The sequence below is a fragment of the Musca autumnalis genome, unplaced genomic scaffold (assembly GCF_047663935.1).
Source record: "Musca autumnalis isolate F117 unplaced genomic scaffold, ASM4766393v1 scaffold_5, whole genome shotgun sequence".
Taxonomy (NCBI): domain Eukaryota; kingdom Metazoa; phylum Arthropoda; class Insecta; order Diptera; family Muscidae; genus Musca; species Musca autumnalis.
The window spans coordinates 130,613,383-130,628,733 of NW_027412088.1; the positions used below are offsets into that span (position 1 = coordinate 130,613,383).

Below are 15,351 nucleotides of genomic sequence, written 5' to 3' on the forward strand. Positions count from 1 at the left end.
GTGTCGGGCCAACCTACTAGATGGTGATTGGGATGGCTCTCACGGTAACGCCCAAGCAAGTACTGTAACTAAAGCGTTCCCCGTTTTCAGGTATGGACAGATCAAAAAGGTGCATACTGTATAAAGCGGTTCACAAATATACAAGGACCCAATCTGGAGCAACCCATGTCTGCGATTGTTGTTCCTAGAGAGAGTAATGTACACGATTTGGAACTTTTGGGGTCGCAGTCATGGAAAAAATGGGTGCTGGTGCTAAAAAGATGACATGTCCAATCACTTGCCCTCAAGCTTGAATAGAATCAAATATTTTGATGGAATATAAGTCCAGACCGTTGCCCCAAAAAGATCCAAACCATTTTGAGATCTTAATCACGTCATCGTCGATAACCCAGTGGAATGGTATCTACACCAAGCAATTTCCTGGAATAGTATTTTAAGTACCGGTTGTTATATGCCATGAACAAAAAAAAAATTGGAATTACAATTGAAATTTATTGAAATTGTATTTAAAATTCATTAAATTGGTTTAAGTGTTGAAGAAAGCATTAGGAATTATACTTAGCATTCATAGAATTGGTTCTTATACTGGAGAAAATATCGGATGTTTCACGAATTGTATTTACAATTCTTGGAATTGGCTAAATGCTGAACCTCATTTGAACCAATCATTGATCTCCTGTGATGTCCTAACATCGCTGGTACAGCTTCCACTCCATTTCCTTGGTATTCCTCAGAACTTGCCATTTCTGTTATCACCCAAAATGCAACATTAAACATTTACTTATTGTAGCCATTTAATGACGTTTTTAAACGACATTTGTTCACTTTTTTACGATTTTCCAATAAATTTCACGAATTCTTCAGTGTAAATAAACAATTTTCACATATCTGTCAAAACAAAAGAACAGCTGTTACAGATGTTGCCATGTTGTTTCAATGTTGTATTTTCTTTTACCAATATTCATGTTCTTTTACAGTGGATTTTTAATAACCGACATTTTTCTTGCTAGAAATGTTTATTAATTTGAAAATTTATTTACTTTTTATGCAAAAAATAAGAATTTAATAATCCCAAAGTTATTTGTGCAAAAAATGACGGTATGGTAACACAAATTATTATTTCAAGGGTTCACAAGTCGCGCCATTATTTTCCATTTTCCGACTTGTCAACCCTTGTTCACTTTTTGTGCTCCTCCCTGCCCAATCGTAATAGCTCGAGCAGGTGAAAGTGAACTGCAACTCACTTGTGAGTAGCTCCCTACGTGAAGATTCATAATCGCTATGATAGTTAAAGGTATTGAGATGCAACGATTGCGTTGGTCAGGCTATATCATAAGAATGAGCGATGATGAACCCGCTAAAAAGTCGTATAAATATGAGCCGCTTGGCGGTGCACGCAGAATTGGCAGGCCAAAGAATAGATGGCGCAAACAAGTGGATGAAGAGATGACAAGGCGCGGTATTCCAGAAAGAGAAGCAATAGACAGAGAGAAATGGAGATCTTTTCTTAGTTCGGCCTATAGAACAAATGTTCTGTAATGGGCCAGCTAAGTAAGTAAGGTATTCCGGATTCTAATGGGTAGAAAACATCGGTATAGGGTATAAAAAGTTCGGTCCGACAGACCTTACCGCCGTTCTTATTTGTTTTATTTACTTTTACATAAACTGACTCAAAAATCATTTTTTATATATGAAATTTTATGGCGATCGGATAATGTTGTTAGCATTTCGCCTTTGGCCCCCATACTAAGTAATTTGGAAATAAAGATGTTCCAAACAAAGTAATGTTGCTTTTTTTGTGTCAGTTATGTCCAATATGTACGTATGATATGACACTAAGCTGATTTGGTTTTATTTAACATTAGCAGACGCAGGTCTGCGTTGCTGGACCGTCTCTTTTTCAAAATTCTTCAAGACTATTGTTAAACTAAGTTATTCATAGAGGATTTTAAATTTGTCAAGAGAACATACAATTTTTTTTTTTTTTCAAAATGGTCTGGCTTAATCCCATTGTTGTTGTTTTATTATTTTAAAACAACTAATTTATTAGTGGAAAAATTTTGGCATTGTTCGCCAAGGGGTAAGGCAGGGAAGACTAGTTTCGATCCACGCCACTGGATCTCATCAGTTCCCTTGTTTCTTGTTTGTGCATATTCTTCACGAGATTTAATCTGTAATCTTTCCTTTCTCTAATGGTCTTTCTATTTATAAAAGTTTTAAAAAATATTAAATACGAATTCTCCCGTACATACGAAATTCATCAAAATTTATTGTCTATTTTCACGTAGGGCAACTTTACCCAGCAAAAAAAAATCCTCCCAAAACAATTCGTTTTTTAATCATTATTTTAACAACGGCATGCCTCACTGAATAACTAGTTATTCTGTAACCACTAGAATAATTAGTTGTTTTATGGCCACTAGATGTTGAAAAATAAGCTATAAGATAAAACATACTTTTTTATTTTTAGAACAGTTTAGGTGGAGGTGGAATTTGTTTTCAATTTCATATTTTTTATTTGGCTACGCTCTTTGTTGGATTTGAACATACGAATTTCTGCTTTGTAGCCGAATACACTACATACTAGGCCACGCACACGAACATTAAGGATTGTTTAAACGTTTACATGTTTACACCAACCAACTTTTCTTTGTTTTTTTTTTTTTCTAACAAAAAGTACCCAGCCAGGTACTTGTAGTCGGACACCCAAGCTCTGTGGCACCATAGTAATGAGTAATATAAGTAGTAATTTTTGTTTATATTACTTTGTAATGGGTTACAAAATGACTACCGGATCCGAATTTTTGCTGGGTTAATATACATTGTCTTTTAATTTGAGGAAAATCTCTTCAGTAGTTATAATATATTAAAAAAAGAGGGCGTGGTCGTGTCTTTAGGCCCAAAATAAGTACGTAAGACCGATACATTCGTAATTTTTGCAAATATAACGTTTTTTAATAAATAGGGCATAGGAGAGATGCCACGCCCCCTCCAAATTTCAACAAAATATATTTGCATTTAGAACAAAATATCGAAATCGGTTCTGCAATTTTCAACTAATGCAATTACCAACCAAAGACATTTGATTTTTATTTATATATTTTTATGTAACTACTGTCAAAGTATTGACGAATTCAGACAGAAGGGAGGATATAGAGCGGTGTTGATATGCGACAGAATACAAATAAACATGCGACTAAATACTGTACAGACAGTGTCCAGGTAGTATTCATGTAGATGTTGACAAGTGCGAATTCTCTTGTCGACACAACATGCCTCTCTCAAATCATTCGGTTGGGTTCGCCTACCTGCCTGTCTGTCTATCTGTATGTTCTGTTCACCCGTCTATCTGCGGCAAGTGGAATGATCAAATCAACTTGGATTGATGGAGATAATCTGGCTGTAATTATACCAGTGGAAATTTTTAAGTGTACTTATTTGGCCGGCATACTTAAGAGTTTCATGCACGGCTTTTTATATATGAGACCACTTGTACGAGTTCTTTTGTTCAATATAAACTTCTATAGCTTTTTTTATGAAGTTTGTATCACTTATGCATTGTTGGGTGCAACGGCAGCAAGCACTGATCTTTGGTTAAATAGCAACGAGAAAATAATTTCAAATATTTTCATTTTAGAAGGTTCGAAAATAAAGGCTTTGAAATAATGATCGTATACTACTTTCGTAATATTTCCTCCGAGGACATTTTACTACAGTACGCACGGACATTTCCCTTCGTTTGTTTGGTCAAATACTTTACATTGTTATGCATGTGGACTAACTTGCGGAGAATATTATGATATTTACATTGTAAAAAAGAATTTGTACGAGGGGCAATAAAAACCCTTCTGGCCTAGGCAACACGCAGTTTCGCCAGGCGTCATTTGACATTTTTTGGAAAGAGAGATTGACAGCTTTTCGCCTAAGCGTACTCAGGACAGTTTGACATACGACCATGTGTTGTTTTTTAAAGCGACTTAAAAAGATCACTTTGCAAAAAAATGGAATTTATTTGTGAGCATTTTCGTCCGATATTTTTTTCAATTTTCGACGTGGATAATCACGGCAAGAGTGCATCGATCAAATTAAATCTTTGTATTTCGATAAAGGAACATCCTATAGCATTATGAAAAACTGGTTTAATGAACGAAGGTCGCCCAAAATCGGCCGTTGTGCCAGAAAAAATAAACCCGTTCGTGAACGGATAATGCTAATGTTATATACCGTGAGATAGAGGCATCCTTGGGCATTTCTTCCACCAACTAGCATTTGATATTGCATGAATGATATTGCATGGCCGCAAAAATGGATTTTTCTCGCTAGATCCAGCAAAATTGAAGAAATTGCGAATAAAAATAATCGCGGTGCTTCAAACGACATTTATAAGATCGTCACAGACGACGAATCTTGGATCTATGCTTAGGAGCTCGAAACAAGGCAGAAATCGACCGTTTGGGTTTTCGAAAGCGAGCCAAATCCACCGAAAGCTGTTCATTGAAGGGGACCTTTGAAGCAAACGGTCCCCTGTTTCTTCGGCAAAACAGACCGTGTGGCTACTATACGGCTTAAAAAATGTAGGAAGGTTAATTCTGAGTGTTACACTACAATTTGTTTGTCTGACGTCTTTTGAGGAATTCGGAAAACGAACAAGAGAAGACGAATCGTTCTGAATCATGACAATGTGAGCTCTCACACATCGATTCAAACCGTCGTCTGTTTGACCGGACAAAACGTGGAATTGATAGGTCATGCCCCGTACAGCCCTCACTGGGAATCCAATTACTTCATCTGATTCCAGGACATTAAGACAAAAAGGCGTGGTCAACGATTTTCGTCGTCAGTAGATGCTGTAAAAGCGTTCATAACCAGGTTTTGGAAATGTCTCATTGAAGCCACAGTAAACAACTCAACACATGGTCGTATGAAAAACTGGCCTGAGTACGCTTAGGCTAAAAGCTGTCAAACTTTCCAAAAAAAACATGTCAAATGACTCCTGGCGACACTGCGTGTTGCTTAGGCCTGAACGTTTTTTAGTGCACCTCGTATGTGTAAAATTTAAATGTAAATCGAATATTCATTTGTTAAACAGAACTGAATAGAAGGAAAAAACAAGATATTACCCGCCGCATTATAGAATTTGGGGAAATTGTTCGAGAAAGTTTTTCGAGAAAAAAGGACTCGGAAATACATACCGATTACACTGCACTATGGGACCAACGTCAGTTTTTTGAGGCCATAAATCACAGGAAGCAAGTAGACTATTAAAATTTCGTTTAGATGGTCCTTAAGAATGTAGTTCACCACAAAATCTCACATACAAATTATTGACCACATCTTATATAACAATAAAATTTTTAATTAAGAAAAACCTATTTCTTCTTCTTTAGAAGTTCATATATTTCGATGACTGCTATGATTTGTTCAATGTTATAAAATTGTTATATACAAAACAAACCTCAAAATACGTGTCGAAAATACCACCGAATTCCATGTTCCAATTGGAGCACAGTTCATATTAGACTGCAATCGCTTTTTTTTCGTCGTAGGTAAGACACGAAAAAACGACAGCCATTTACAATCCATCAACCGCGTTTAACAAAAAAAAATATACATGCAAATAAGTATGTGTTCATATTTACGTGCGAGGTGACATAAATCTAAAATCAAATTGACATAAATTCTAATAATGCCAATTCAATGTTCACGTTTGCAAATATTTGCATAATAAATAATCAAATTGGACTGTATACGCAAATCTCATAATGTGTAATTATTTCTATGTAGAATCGTTATGTTGCTTTTTTAAGTCTCACAGCAAATCAATAGCCAGACAATAACACAAAAGGAATGTCATCAATCAGAGCACTCTTAAGCATCGTAAATATCAATAACTCCTGTGTCTTTACACTTGTGTGTTCCTGGAATTGGCAGCAAATCCACCCCATTAAATAATGCTCTGTTGTGACGGGTATTTTGAAGGAAGGAAAGAACGAGAGCCCGTATCCTTAAATATTTGTCTTAATACATTTTTGATGGAAGTCGGAATATGGGAAAGGAAATGACATAACATAAGATTGAAGCTTGTGTGTAACAAATGACAAAGTCAGATTCTCACTGAAAAACAAAGAACTGAAAACAATAACAGTATACAAATATGTAAGTGTATAAAGAAATCACGCTAATACCGTCCCAAGTATGCCAGCGTTCTGTGTAGTCCAACGTTTGACTCATTAAGGTTAGTTAGAGTATAACTGTAATAGTAATTTAGTACTGATAGGATAAAAGAAGCATTTTTTAAATTTGCATGTTGTAGAAAAATTTCTTTAGAATATTTTTTTATACCCTCAGCATTTTTGCTAATGAGGGTATATACACTTTCATACGGGCAAAATGTGCCTCATCGAAATAATGGTTTTAGACCCCAAGTATGTTTGGACGAAATGTGTTTCAGACAATTTGGAGTTGATTTAGCCATGTCCGTCCGTCTGTCTGGCTGGTTGGAGCTCGCGATAACTCTCGAACGGATCAACCGACTCGGCCCAAAATTTGGCTTTCGTAATATTTTGTCCAAACTTAATTTAAGTTCGAAGATGGGTTATATCGGTCCACTCCTTCCGGTACCTCCCCCACAAAAGTTTGGAAAATTTGTGCGCACGATAACTCTTGAAGGAAGTACCCGATTTGGTCCATACTTTGCACATCGTGAAATTTCTACAAGACTTAGATGAGGTTTCAATATGGACTCAATCGGTCCACTCCTTTGAGTACCTCCCACACAAAATTTTGGAAAAGTTCAGTTTAGGACCTGTTCACGAATCGCTTCGATTTTTGTTGTAGCAACTTGTATTCACTGCCCCCCATATAACGGTATAAATTTCATCAGGGGCGAGTCCATATTTCCTGGGAAAATAGCCTGAAAGGTACAAAAAAGCCCTATGACACCCTGTGTAGTGGTTGGAGCGCAAGATAACTCTCGAACGGATCTGCCGATTCGGTCCAGATATAGATCAGGTTCGAATATGGACTATATTTGTCCACTTCTTCGGGTACCTCCCACACAAAATTTTGGATAAATTCACTTAAAGACCTGCTCTCGAATCACTTTGATTTTTGTTGAATCAATAACGGCAGTATAAGTTTTTTCAGGGGCAAGTCCATACTTATTGAGAAAAAAGGCCGAAAGTTGTAAAAGACCCCTATGACACCATATGTAGTGGCTGGAGGTCTCAAACCGAATACTGCGTTCGTCCACACTTTGGATATTGTAACATTTCTTCGAATATTAGATGAAATTCGAAGGTGGTGCTTATAGGTCCATTCCTTCCGGTACCTCCCCCACAAAAGTTCGAAAATATTCGCTAAAATGGTACGCGCGATTTCTCATAGACGAAGCAACCGATGTTCAAATTTGGGCCATATCTGTCCAATCCTTGTGGTACCACCCACAAGGTGTCCTTTGGACATTTTTACCGAAGGTTTTCCTTGTAACCCTGTTTACAGCAATATTATGTTTTTCGTAGTCTAGTGTGATAAAAAAAGTGTCTATCGATATCCCCGCAATTTTTTGAGCTTTAATCCTATCCATACTTTTGCCGGTGCATACGCCCAAAATTTTGAAAACCCCCCTAAATACATAAGTATTTTTTGGAAAAAAGTATTTAAATCCACACAGGCTGAGGGTATATCTCTGTCGGCAAAGCCGACTGATACTTTTTTACTTGTTGGAAGTGAAATTAGGTATTTTTTTGCAATTGTTTATAGTTTAATGCTTCAAACATAAGACAAAACAAGTTTTGGCTCGACATATAATATAACAAAAATTATGAATAAATGTGGAAATACATAACGCACATCGCATGCAAAAATCTTCAATAATTTGTAAAATATCATTTTTTGTAGGATTCAAATCATTTTCTGTTGTTTTGGAAAGTTTAAAAGTGAGTACAATTTTAAAGCTGATATCAGTCATACGTACTTCATCGGTGGGGTGGCGGGACATAGGGGAGAAGCATGAACATGTAGTGCGATTCTTTAACTAATTTTTTGAGTTACCGACAAAATTCGGTAAAATTAAAACCCAAAATTATGAATGAATAGTTCAAATTAAAGTTGATAGCACTCTTGCTATCGATAGAACTTTACGACTACTTTTTATTCGTTATTAACTTACCGAAAAACATCGTTAATTGCCGAAATTATAAGCATTTTAATTTTACCGATTTTTGTCGGTAACTCAAAAAACAATTTAGAGAATCGCACTACTGAGTGAAGTTATATCGTTTATTAGCAAAAGTCAGAAGTCTGGGTCTCGAAAAACATATGAGCGTAGGGATTGGACCCTTATCAGAGTAAGTAATACTGATCTATTAAAGTTATAACGGGCGGTATCATTGGAAATTCGGGGATCTATTAACTTGAAAAGTTTTAGAAAGCTCATCAGATGATAATTTTCCACACATACATATGTAAAATAAAAGACAATTTTTCAAAACATGTAGTGCTGCATCGATGGGATGTAATTACAGATCCACTAGAGTAAGTTGAGTAGGTTTGGCGGGGCAGTTGAAACATCCTAGGAGCAATAGAGACTTCTGGACCAAATTATAAAACTCTATCTCTGTTATATCGATTCGTTATATATACACTGCACCCCGCTTATTTACCTCTCTGTTTAACTGCCTTTCCCGTTTAATTGCCTCACAATCTGAATCCCCAAAGTTTTTTCATATAAATGAATTCAAACTGTCCCGCTTAACTGATTTTCTATAAGTACCCAATTCGGATATTTGCCCGTCAAATATTTCCCCAAAAAGAACAGGTAATAATGTTTTTCTCGGTTTATTACCCGCACTGGTGTATTTATGAGAAAATCAATTTCGACGACAACGTGAATTGTGATAAAGATGTCCAGTGTTATGTTATGGTGTTATGCTCACTGATGACTAACTTTCTTATTGATTAAATAATATAACTTATATATTTTTAGACTTTTTTACTATAGACCGTTCTGTTTTTGGCGATTATGTTCTAATTGTTGTCATTTTTTGTAAGGCTGAGATGAGATTTTTGTAACTACCCACATGAGGTAGTTATGCGGGATTTTCGTAACTGCCTTTTATGAAAGGTAGATAACCGGGGTGCAGTGTATTCCCAAGAACGAATATTTCGATGTTTTACAAACGGAATGACAAAGTTAAAATATGTGGAATCTATAGCCACTTTATTTGGGGTAGATCTTCTAATTTACGCTTCTACATCAGCCATGGGCAAAATATAGGAAAAAATGGATTTTGGTGAACATTAAACTAAAAATATCCATATGTCACATTGCGTTTGTCCCACACTACAAACTTTGTTTGGCCGTCACAGACTGATATTAAAACCTAATCACATAATGAATTGTTATTGTTAAAAGGTCTTCTTGGATGCTAAAGAGCTGTCAAAAAGTGGCAAATAATTTGTGTGTAACATGCATCACACACATACATCAACATCAATGTATTTCCTTAAGGAAACGATGAAATGGGCAAGTTGTTGTAACATTCACATGCTTGCGAAAGAATTATTGAGAGGCGGTGCGCAAACAAAAAATTGTACAACCCTCACCTTAGCCACGCTGTGCAAAAATAGTTCACATTCCCTGAGTTATGAATGAAAATATCTTGCAAAATATTTTTACACACCCCTGTTTTCATTCATTTTGGATTTTTTTGTTTTTAACTGACTGCCAGTCAGGATACCATAAGATTAAGTGCATCATTACCGCATGAATCAGTTGATGGTTTGTTGGGTTTCATAAATTGTTGTTGGCAAACAATGCTTTTATATGCTCTTTTAAAGTACCATAAATGGGATCAAATTACCCAATGGCTTGGAAAACAAATAAAGAAGATGCTTTCAGTAATGGGGGAAAAGAACTTAATAAAACTAACGACGACGGTGAAATTTTCCCATAATATTAACAAGAAATCATTTGTTTTAATTCAAGTTGTACACCGATTATACATTTACTATTTTTGATACATCCCTTTTAAAGGCATTGTGCCTATTTCCTTTTTTCGAATCATTTATCTGTGTTAAGGATCATTTATTTTGTTTTAGAAATTGGTACATTTTTGTAAGTGTTCCTAATGATCTATTAAAAGAGACATGAGGTGAATGAAAGTCTTTTCAGATATAATCACTGGTTCTTCTTACAACATTTTGGTATTTCGGCAAATCAACCCAAATTCTGATACCCTTTTCTAAATTGAAACGCATTGAATGGGAGAATATAACACCAACACTCCACAGCAATAAGTGCTGTTATGAATACTGAAGAAACTTTTGAAAGCCTCGTGATGTTTGTCTGTTCTAGTTCTTCTATCGTATTGATCTTCCATAATAGCCAGGATGATTCCCATAAAATATGTATTATATGACTTCCGTGGAACTTCTTATTGACTTTTGCAAAATACTACTTATGCCGACCGTATTAGGCCCCTGTGCTATTATGTTTATCAATAGCAGGCATTGTAAATGTTACAATAATAATAATACTTGAAGAAACAGTCAGATAGCCTAGTGGGTAAGGCAATCTCCTCCACAGAAGAAAATGCCCACGAAGTTATGACATCATTGGGTGTAGATTAGGTTTTAGTACTCTTTGTTAGTCTCATTTTCTTTTCCGCCCTGGCCGATTCCAAGCCCGGTTGAGAATGGATAAGGGTACCAAGGAGGTTAGGAGCCAAATATGTTGACTGACTTAAACACAGTACACCTTTTGAACGAACGACATATACTATATACATATACTTTTAAGATCAAGGTGGTAAAGGAATTGTGCTGATAATCAGAATGGCCGACAAGTGTCTGAAGAAGTCTGGGCGCTAGCAACTCCACCTCGAAGCCAGGTCACGGGTCGAGGGTACTTATTCAGTAGCATAGTAGCAGAAAACACACTTTCATGCCTTCAGTACATACTGTAATCCACCACCTTACGACACACTTTAAGAAACAACATATGGAGAAAAAATACAATTAAACAATACTTCTCGGTTGCAGTCTGAAAAATTTTCAGGGGATGAAAGTTTAGCCTCGAGCCAGGCAGCCAATTCTGACTCACTTTGTCTACAAAAGCAACGACTCTGTGCGTCCTGAAAGACATACAACCCACCAATCTCAACAAAAAAGTCCGTTTGACGTTCGGAAAGCCCTGTACAAAAACGCAAAGTTCATAATCGCAGGATTGGCCAAAATGCTACTAACGGTTCAATGCGCGAACGTGAACCCATATACACAAAAATTGTTGAGGATTATAAAAGGGCTTAAATCTCACGATCAATCGAAAACGTTCCCGGGCGGAGTGAACAATGGACGAGTCATTCGTAGTCCACACAACAACAACATGTGCTCAGTTTTCTCAATAACAGAGGCCGTATTGGGGCACTATAGAGATTGTGGAAGAAGCTGTACTTTGGAATAAACTAAGTCAAAATCCTACGCCCGCTCTGCCCGAATGTAGAATATGAGGAAGGTGACATCGACGATGCTGAAAAGTTGCTTGACAACATGCAGCTAGAGGGGCCATCCACATCATCACCAACAAAAGAGATACTTAAGGTTGCACAGGTTAATCTGAAGTGCACGAGGATCACTTCAGATAACCTGCGGATCCTTATGTAGATATAGGTATCATCCAAGAACACTACGTTAATGTCTACTATCAAAATCTACATGGCTACAATGGGTGCGACCGAGGTGCTATGGTATGCACACCCGCCTCAGAAGGTCTGCGGTTCGATTCCCAGGACAGGCAACATCTAATTTTCAACGGTGGAAAAATACATCTCAGTGTAATGTTGGCGACATTTCCTGAGTACATATTTCAGCCACGTAAAACTAATCTACAAGTGGGGTCTTAAGACACGCCGTTCGGACTGGGCGATAAACAGTAGGTCCCATAGCATAGAGCTAATATGAATCGGGATGCACTCATTGATATGATAGAAGTCTCTCTTGTCCCTTCCGGTATGTTTGTGGAACAATTATTATTATAACATGTCCACATTATTGGTAACCACGATAAGCGCAGAAATCTCCGTTATAATGACTACTGCCGCAGTTGCGGGAACGAGGAACAGGAGGAACGGTTGAGCATCTTCTCTTTTCCTGCTCTGCACAAATGCGACAAAGATTTATAGCTCTATGACGGCCGTTCCTTCACGATCTCGCTGAGTCAACCGAACTAGGACTGGGAGATCTTCTGAGATTACTAAATTCGTCAAGATGGTTTTAATTGCAATTACCTGTGGGGTGGTTCATAAAACCCTATATTAATCTTTCCAATTGAAGCTTGAAAAGGTAAAGTCAAGGTAAATCTGAAATTCCGCTATAGATTGATTTACGTGGTGGTATATAGCCACTGAGACTAAGCAATCGGTGGTCAGAACCTTGGCAAAAGCGAATGCGAGAAAACATGCAACGTTGCGCTACAAGTTAATCGCTGGCTGAATTGGAATATTTGAAGGGCTTTGGTGTTGGCTTGGGTGATCTCTGTCCACTTGATCAGGATTTTGCTTGCGCTGTTTCATACTGGAGTTAAGTGATGGTGACCTCCATTTTATTGTAGATCGAGATTGGCTGTCTGTGGGTCACCACATTGTGCTTTAAAAATTTTGCAGATGCTTTTAACAGATTTTAAAACTTTTGGTTTAGCGGTTTCTGAGTCATAAGGCACAATCTATTCAGATTTATATAAATAATTAAAATTACATTTTTGGTCAATATGTCTGCAATTAACAACATTTACCGTTATTTAATTAATACATCCCTATTGTCACTTGTCAATTTGTATGCAATTATGTAAGTTGCATTCCGTATGTTTGTACATCTTGTGAGTTAGCTACGCTCTGCGTGTTGTCCTCAATGACATACATACATACATATGTACATATTTACTTAATGACCACAAAGTGTTTGTGTGTATTTTGTGTATGGGAAAACGTATTTAAATAGTGTCGACAAGCTAAGTGAACACACGCCCGGCATCCACCCCACAAACATTCGTTATAAGAAGGAAGTGGGCAATGAACATTTCATTCCAATTCAGCTGCACGCGTTAACCTTAAATGTCCCTCTTGGAATCACTTTACAGTTTCCTCTCCAGAAGTTGTAATTAAGTTATTAAGTGATTAATGTCAGCACGTATTTAATATTGAAATTAATACCATATTCCTAAGATATAAATTAAAACGAATACAGTTTTTATTAAAATTTACACAATTATTAATCGACGAACTAGACACCAGGGAGTACATATGATGCCCAAAAAATCAAACTGACTATAAAGATCTAACCGGAACCTTTTGATATAAATACTAAAAAACTCCATAATGTATTATTTTAGCAGGTAGTCTAATCTAGTGTCATACAATGCATAAGTGCAAGCTATGGAGTGGCAATAACATAAACATATCTGTTATACCAGTAATTCAAGCCATTGCTTTATGTTTAATTTTAATGTAAATTTGATGGAACGCGCAACTTATAAATTATTTTTACGAATTCCCTAGAAGATGCCGATATAACATGGACGAAACGTCGGGAAAAGTTCAATAAAAATAAACTCTTTTTTGCATAAACACAACAAAAGGTCAGTAAGCTAAACACCAATAAAAATAATAAAAACAAAATAACTTGACGAAAAAACAAACAACATAAAACCAATTATTTTGTTGAAATAAGCTCCCGAAAACAGTAGAAATCACAACTAATTCAAACAAAATATATGCGCCAAAATTAAGGTACATATGTATGTATGTTTGTGGGTGGTCATTTTTAATATCTAAGCACATGAGATAAACAACAGGCAACTGCATGTACTAGCGTTCTTGAGCCGACTCCAGCCCAGTTTTATTCACGACTCCGACTTCGGGAGTCGACTCAGAGGAGTAATTTCTTATACCACTCAAAATTAATAAAACTTTCCCTATATTTTGTACAAAATATGCTAATCTGTCGTTTTTTAAATTCTGTTGTCAGACAGATTCTAAATTTTTAATTGGTAAAATAAAGATTAATGTGCCTGCGTGGGTTACCCAACCGCCCAACATCGACATAATGATGAAAGATCTCTAAAGTTATGACTAAGAAGTTGCACGAAACTTAGAGTCTAATTGTTTTATGTTCAGTGTTTTTCTTGACTTTACAAATTTAATTTTACATACACGCAGAAAAATATATGTTAGAAATATATTTAGATCCAAACAAATATATGTTTGCAACATTTTGTAACATATCTCAATTTTATTTGTTTGGGTACCAACATATTTTTTATGTTAGAACATAGTTTTTATGAGAGGATGTTTTTCAAAGAGAGTAAAAACAGTGCTCTCGCGACTGCGGAATGCTGTTTTATAATAAAGAGCTGTGTGTATGGTATAATAGAAGACGTAGAAGCGAAGAAGGGGGCTTTGGTGGTGTATATGCGTCAAACAAGTGTGTTTCTTGTTTTGTTGTTAACCAACGTAGCAAGCGAAGAGGAAAAGAAAAAATGGTATGAATTATCTTGTTCTTTTTTCTTCAGTTTTTTTAAGTACAATCGTTGTGTAAAGATGGTAAAGTGAGTCAATAAAGTGTTTTGTGTTTTCTTAAATACTCAATACATTTTATAATTGAATCAAAAAGGTGAATGGAAGTATTTTACTGGACAAGGAAGAAATCGCATTTAATATTGGTAATTGCATAAATACATACATATGTATTTTTGAAAAATGGTACATGCATATTTATTTATTACATTACATAATCATTTGATTCTAGCTGCCGATTCCCCGCTGATGATTTCAACTTTGAGGAAAATGTGTTTTATTTCACAACTAAGGAGAAGCGTTCAACGATGTCTCTATATATTTTTTTTTTCTTTTTAAAAGTGTGACTATTTACAAATTATTTCATTCAGTTTTTCTTTTATTAAAGTGTGTTATGTATTTCTTTGGAATTTTGTATGTACCTGTGTGACTGTTATTGCTTTGCCTTTCAATAAACAACCACCATGTATAAATGTATATGATATAGATAGCCAGTGAGCTCTTACTGAGAGAAAGTGAGCATACATTTCAATGTGTTTTAAATTGATATTTACGCTCCCTTGCTCCCAGTAACCGGTGCATGTGTTTTTTGTGGCTTCTGGGTTTGTATTTGTTTGCACCCAAACACATAATTTGTTTGCACCAAAAACATACAATTTGTTTGCACACAAAAATATATTTTTTTGCAGGACCCAAACATATGTTATGTTTGGGACTGCTTGGAAACAAATATATGTTTGCTGCAAAATATATTTTGGGACATATGTTAGAGAGGCCTTTT

General features: G+C 36.0%; 1 long non-coding RNA gene across 1 annotated transcript; it reads right to left on the reverse strand.

Moving 5' to 3' along the window:
* Positions 1–478: 478 nt before the first annotated feature.
* On the reverse strand, positions 479–1,091 carry LOC141405692 (uncharacterized). Its single transcript, XR_012413255.1, has 2 exons — positions 1,041–1,091; positions 479–888 (listed from the first exon to the last, which is right to left on the reverse strand). It is a non-coding gene; the product is annotated as an uncharacterized lncRNA (long non-coding RNA).
* Positions 1,092–15,351: the final 14,260 nt, after the last annotated feature.